General features: G+C 36.1%; 1 pseudogene; it reads right to left on the reverse strand.

Annotated features, from left to right (window-relative positions):
• Nucleotides 1–3,918: 3,918 nt before the first annotated feature.
• Nucleotides 3,919–6,468, reverse strand: LOC100012198 (S-formylglutathione hydrolase-like; annotated as a pseudogene).
• Between the last annotated feature and the right edge of the window lie 391 nt (nt 6,469–6,859).

Below are 6,859 nucleotides of genomic sequence, written 5' to 3' on the forward strand. Positions count from 1 at the left end.
CTGCTAGTGTTATTAGTACAATGTCAAATAATAGAGGTGATAATGGGCATCCTTGTTTCACTCCTGATCTTATTGGGAATGCATCTAGTTTATCCCCATGGCAGATGATGTTTGCTGATGGTTTTAGATATATACTATTTATTATTTTTAGGGTAGGCCCTTCTATTCTATGCTTTCTAGTTTTTTTAATAGGAATGGGTGTTGTATTTTATCAAAGGCTTTTTCTGCATCTATTGAGATAATCATGTGGTTCTTGTTGGTTTGCTTGTTGATGTGGTCAATTATGTGGATGGTTTTCCTAATACTGAACCATCTCTACATTCCTGGTATGAATCCTACCTGGACATAGTCAATAACCCTCATGATCACTTGCTAGAGTGTTTTTGATAGTATCATATTTAACATTTTTGCATCTATATTCATTATGGAGATTGGTCTATAGTTTTCCTTTTCTGTTTTTGACCTGCCTGGCTTTGGAATCAGTACCATATTTGTGATGTAAAATGGATTTGGTAGAACTCTCCTTGCTTATTCTGCCAAATGGTTTGTATAATATTGGGATTAATTATTCTTCAAATGTTTGATAGAATTCTTTTTTAAATCCATCTGGACCTTGGGATTTTTTCTTAGGGAGGTCATTGATGGCTTTTTCAGTTATTTTTTTGTGATATGGGGTTGTTTAGGTAGCTAATTTCTCCCATTTCTTCCTCTGTTAGTTTAGGCAATTTATATTTTTGTAAATATTCATCCATATCACCTACATTGCCATATTTGTTGGCATATAATTGGACATATTAGTTTTTAATGATTGCCTTATTTTCCTCTTCATTAGAGGTGAAGTCTCATTTTCATCTTGGATACTCTCAATTTGGCAATTTGGTTTTCTTCTTTCCTTATTTTTAGTTAGTCTGACAAGTACTTTATTTATTTTATTTGTTTTTTTTTAAATAACAGTTTCTAGTCTGTTATTAAATCAATTGTTCTTTGATTTTCAGTTTTATTAATTTCTCCTTTAATTTTTAGGATCTCTAATTTAGTTTTCATCTGAGTGTTTTTAATTTATTCACTTTCTAGTTTTTTTTTAATTTATATGCCCAATTCATTGAACTCTGCCCTATCTAATTTGTTAATATATGAATTCAAGGATATGAATTTTCCCCTGATTACTGCATTGGCTGTATCCCATAGGATTTTAAAGGATTTCTCATCATTGTCATTTTTTTTCAATGAAATTATTAATTGTTTCCATGATGTTTTCTTTAACCGATTGTGGGGAATTATATTGTTTAATTTCCAATTAATTTTTCATTTGCCTTTCCATGTACACTTACTAATTATTATTTTCATTGCATTGAGATCTGAGAAGGTTGTCTTTATTATTTCTGCTCTTTTGTACTTGTTTGTAATGTTTTTATGCCATAATACATGGTCAATCTTTGTAAATGTACCATGTACTGCTGAAAAGGTGTTTTCCCTTTTGTCCCTATTTATTTTTCTCCACATATCTACTAACTCTATTTTTTCTAAGATTTCATTCACTTCTCTTACCTCTTTATTATTTATTTCTGGTTTGATTTATCTAGTTCTGATAGAGGAAGGTTCAGGTCTTCCACTAGGATAGTGTTTCTATCTATTTCATCCTTGAGCTCCACTAGTTTATCCTTAGAAATTTGGAAGCTATGCCATTTGGTGCATACATGTTGAGTACAGATATTTCCTCATTGTCTATACTGCCTTTTATCAGGATGTCATTACCTTCTCTATCTCTTTTGACTAGATTTTATTTTACTTTCTCTTTGTCAGATATCATGATTGTGACTCGTGCCATCTTTTTATCAGTTGATGCCCAATAGATTTGGCTCCACCCTCTTACTTTTACCCTATGGGTGTCTACCTTCCTCATGTGTGTTTCTTGTAGACAGCATATGGTAGGATTTTGGATTCTAATCCACTCTGCTATTTTCTTGAGTTTTATGGGTGAGATCATTCCATTTATATTCAGAGTTGTGATTACCAGTTGAGTGTTTCCCAGCATTTTGATTTCTACTCCTAGTCCTGCCTTTTCTTCTTTCACTATTTCCTTCTACACCAATGTTTTGTTTTTAATCAGTCCCCCTAATTTCCAGCCTTATTTTTCTTCCCTTTCTATTCCCCTCTTTTCTTATTTCCCCCCTTATTTTCTTTATAGCATTTTTAAACTCCCCCAACCTCCCCCTACTTTGTACTGCTTCTCTCACCACCAGTCCATTTGTTAAGCTTATGCTTCCCTGAAGGGCAGAAATCAATTCTCTTCCCCAATGGATTGGATTGCTCTTCCCTCTTTGAGTCAATTTCATTGCATGTAAGAGTTGAGTGTTTCCCATTTCCAACCTCTTTACCCTTCCAGTGTATTGATGTTCTTCCCCCCTCCAACCATGAGCTTCTTTGTGACATATAAATTTACCCCCAATTGTTTCTTTTCCCATTTCTTTTAGTATTAACCTTCCTTTTAGCTCTAGTTGTATGTTGGTGTGTGTGTGTGTGCATTTATGCATACATAAATCTATATACATATTTATGTCTTGGCATTTCATCCTATACAGTTTTTTTCACTTTTCCCTCTAAGTGTAATTCTTCTAGCTGCCCAGGTGATAATAGCAATTTTTTTTAGAATTACCAGTGAACTCTTTTCTTATAGGGATACATATCATTTTAACTTATTGAGTCTCTTAAAAAAGGATTTTTGTTGTTTTTTTCTTTTTACCTCTTTTTAAATTAACTTTTGTAGCATTCCAAGCATATTCACATATCTAAGAAATATAAATGATGTATGGATATTGTGGATGGCCTGTTATACCTTTTGATGATTCTCTTGTGTTCTGTGCTTGGGCATCAATTTTTCTGTTCAGGTCTGGTCTTTTCTCTACAAATGCTTGGAATTCTTCTATTTTGTTGAATGACCATACTTTCCCCTATAAAAATATAGTCAGTTTTTCTGGGTATTTGATTCTTGATTGTTGACCTAGTTCCCTTGCTTTCCAGGATATCATATTTCATGCCTTTTGGTCCTTCAGTGTGGAGGCAGCCAGATCCTGCGTTATCCTCACTGTGGTTCCATTGTATCTGAATGACTTCTTCTTGGCAGCTTGTAATATCTTTTCTTTGGTCTGATTGTTCTTGAATTTGGCTATAACATTCCAAGTTGTTGTCAGTTGGGGATTATGTACAAGAGGTGATCTGTGCATTCTTTCAATCTCCACTTTCCCTTCTTGTTCTAGACTATTGAGGCAGTTTTCTTGGATAATTTCCTGTAGTATGATTTCTAGGTTTTTTCTTTTTTCGTGGTTTTCTGGTAGACCAATGATTCTTAAATTGTCTCTCTTGGTATGATTTTCTAAATTTTCTGTTTTGTGAATGAGATGCTTCATATTGTGCTCATTTTTCCCCCATTTTTAAATTTTTGTTTTATCGTGTCCTCCTGCATTGTGAAGTCACTAAACTTTAGTTGTTGTATTCTGGTTCTTAAAGACTGGATTTCATCCCTGGCTTTTTGGTCATCCTTCTCCTTCTGATCTGATTTCCTTTGGAGGTCATCTTTCATCCTCTTTACCTCTTCTTTCATCTCCTTTGCCTCATTTTCCAGTTTGTTGATTTGTGCTTTCAAGACTCTATTTTCTTGTTTTAATTCAAGTGCTTCCATTTCCAGATGACTTATCTTAGTTTTTAATTTCTTTTCCCACTTGTATTGAGCCTCCCTTAATCATGTTTTGAATTGTATTTTGAGTTCTTCCAGTGCCTGTATCCAATTTGCTGGGTTTTCTGTTTTGTTGCTTGGTGTTCCCTCATCCTTCTCTGTTCTGTTGCTCTTTGTTCATTGCTTGTATAGGAGCTGTTGATTATAATTTTTTTCTTCTGTTTTTTTTTTTTTGCTTATATTTATCCCTTCTTTACTACCTGTTGTTGCCTAATGTCCTGCTTTTCTCATTTTTTTGTGGTTTTTGATTTTTCTTTCCACCTTTACCCTTGTATTTTTGTCAGTAAATATGTCTGTTCAGTCTGTGGGGAAGGTGTGTTGGAGTTTGAGCTTCTCTGCCTTCTTGAGACTGTGATGGGATTAAGTCCAGCAGTCTAGGTGGGGGAGGTGTTTGGAGTTTGTGCTTCCCTGCTTTCTGAAAGCTTTGATGGCATTAAGTCTGGCTCTGTTGCTGGAAGTACCCTGAGCCCAAAACTATGGGAAGAGGGGTGGCAATATGAAGTGTCTCCCCTGCTGCTACTGCTGCCTGCTCTGTGCTCTGCATTTCTTCTCTATCTGCTTCGCAACTGCCTGTGTTGGACACCCGGAGCCTGCTGGCAAGGTATTCCCTACAGACCAGTGCCTTTGCCCCCCATAGATATTCCAGCAGCCACTTGAGACTTAGAGCTGTACCTGGGGGAGGGGTCCCTTGACCTTCCATCCCCTTGAAATGGAGTGTTCTCAAATTCTGCCTTTGTGGGGCATACCTGTTAAGTTGAGTCCAGCAGGAGAGTTCCTTGGTTCTGTTTTGTTGTTAGGTTTGATTTTCAGTCCCCTAGGAGTATTTAGTTTGTAAATGGTAAGGAAGGGTTTTCAGAGGTCTGAATATTTGCTACTTCTATGCTGCCTTCTTGACTCTGCCTCCTCAGGAGATTGGCTTTTGATAAATATTGGAAGTGACTATTCACAGCAGTAATTTTTAATGTATAATCCTATCTTCTCAAAAGTTTTGTTTGTGGTAAATTTTATAATCCCAAGATCACTCCTATATTAAACTTTATGAGTTCAGATATTTTGCATGATTTCTGATCTGATCATTTACAAAAGATATAATGAATTAGTAGTTATGATCATATCCCTCTTGCAATATAAAAACAATTAGAATTTTCTGTCCTGCACAAGAAGTTATAACATTGTCAGGAAGTAACTGCCCATCTTTAAGGAATTGGTCATCTTTGCCTTGATCTATTAATATGTTCAACTGAGAATCTGGATAAGACTTTACATGATGAGTAGCATCATATGACTCCCATTTACTTTGATCTGATCCTAAATATACACTTAAGGTCTTTTTGCCCAAGGACAGAACATTGGATTGCAGATAGGAGAGAATGTTGACAAAGATTTGTATTTTCCCAGGATTCATCAAAGCACAAATCAGAGCTCCATGGCCTCCCATAGAATGGCCAAAAATGGACATCTTCTTTTCTTCAGCTGGAAAATTGGCATTTTTCAGCTTGGGTAATTCATCTGTTATATAAGAGTACATGCTATAGTTGGTTTTCCAAGATTCTTGAGTGGCATTTTGTAAAGGGTGAAATTATGGCTGAGACTGAATGTATAATCAGTCACCAAGATGACCAAGGATTTTATTTATTTTATTTATAAAAATCCTAATGAAAAACCCAAATAATAAAATACCCAAGCCAGCTGCCAAATTTTATATTAATTTAATTGATATAGTAGACAAGATTAAGAAGAAGGGAAAAGGAAAGGATGAAGGATTTCTCCCCCTGCCTGGCTGGTACTGGGCAGGAAGATTAGAAGATCTAGAAAGTAAGGGTTTGCAGTGTGAAGGAGGAAGGAATCAACCTGAACTCCAAAAAGGGGCTCAGCTGAGATGCCTGAACCTGAATGAGGTCAAGGACAAAACTCACATCCAAAACCCAGACAATAACTGCCACCACTCCCAAGATGTCGGAACACCTAGCACGCTGCAAGCCAGAGTCACCTCTCTATGGAAAGAAGAAGGGACAGGAAGTGCCGAGTCTTATATGGACATTTTTACATCACTTTTCTGCATCTCATCTGTACCAATGAGGAGTTAATTTGTGTTAAGAAAGCCCAGAGGTCTGTCCTTTTTTCTGCATATATCTGTTGAAGGCCATTCCTTAGATAATTAAAGCTTGAGTTTGATACAGACCTTCAAAATCTTGTTAAACTAAGAAGGGAAGAGAAATGTAGTTTCCAAGAACTGATTCTGTTATTCCAAGTATCTCCATTGTTAATGATCAGGACATAGCTAAATCACATCTTCTAAAGAATGGTCTGATTAGGGTGGAATCGTTTTAAAATTCACACACTCACATTAAAACCAAAACCAGTACCAAATTCCCAGCTCTCATCTTCTCCTTTAATATTGTAGCCACATCGACTGGTATCTGGTGCAACAACAATGAGGTCATATTCTGCTGCAGCTTGTTGATAACCAGCTTTTGTGATGTTTTTTTTTTTTTTTTCTGTGCAAGTTAAACCAGACAGCCAGTAAATTACTGGACATTTCCTAGTTTCTGCTTTTGGTGGTGAGTAGATTCCAAATTTCATTTTGCTTTTTAGTTTCACACTGTCATGCTCATACACTTCCTGAAACCCTTGAAAGCACTAGTGCTTGGAAATGTGTTTCAAGGCCATAGTTTCTTTGCTAGTCATTTTCTAGCTCTTCGACTTGCTCACACAAGGTGACTGACAGAGGATATATATATATATATATATATATTATCCTCAGCCTGTGCAGTAACCATGGAAATGGCAAGGGGTGGAGAAAACTAATCTGATTTCTAATTGTAAGAAAGATTAAGGATTCTCCAAGTTGAGGGGGGGGCGTGGAGAGGACAGGGGAAATTCCTTGAATTCAGAAAAAAGTGTCCCACTAACTCCAAATTTCTATAATCAAAGGACCATGGAATCAAAAATTGATTGATTCATATGGATTCAGTTTTTTAGATAAGACATATAGGTTGTTTGAGGTGAACAATTATGGGTAAACTCCTTTTATCAGTTTTAGGATTTGACTGTATTTCTGGTCAGCATAGCCTAGGATTTTAGTTAAGGGCATCTAAGCAGCAGGTAGGGGTGGTCCAGTTTCCC

Source organism: Monodelphis domestica, chromosome 7, assembly GCF_027887165.1.
Source record: "Monodelphis domestica isolate mMonDom1 chromosome 7, mMonDom1.pri, whole genome shotgun sequence".
NCBI classification, from domain to species: Eukaryota; Metazoa; Chordata; class Mammalia; order Didelphimorphia; family Didelphidae; genus Monodelphis; species Monodelphis domestica.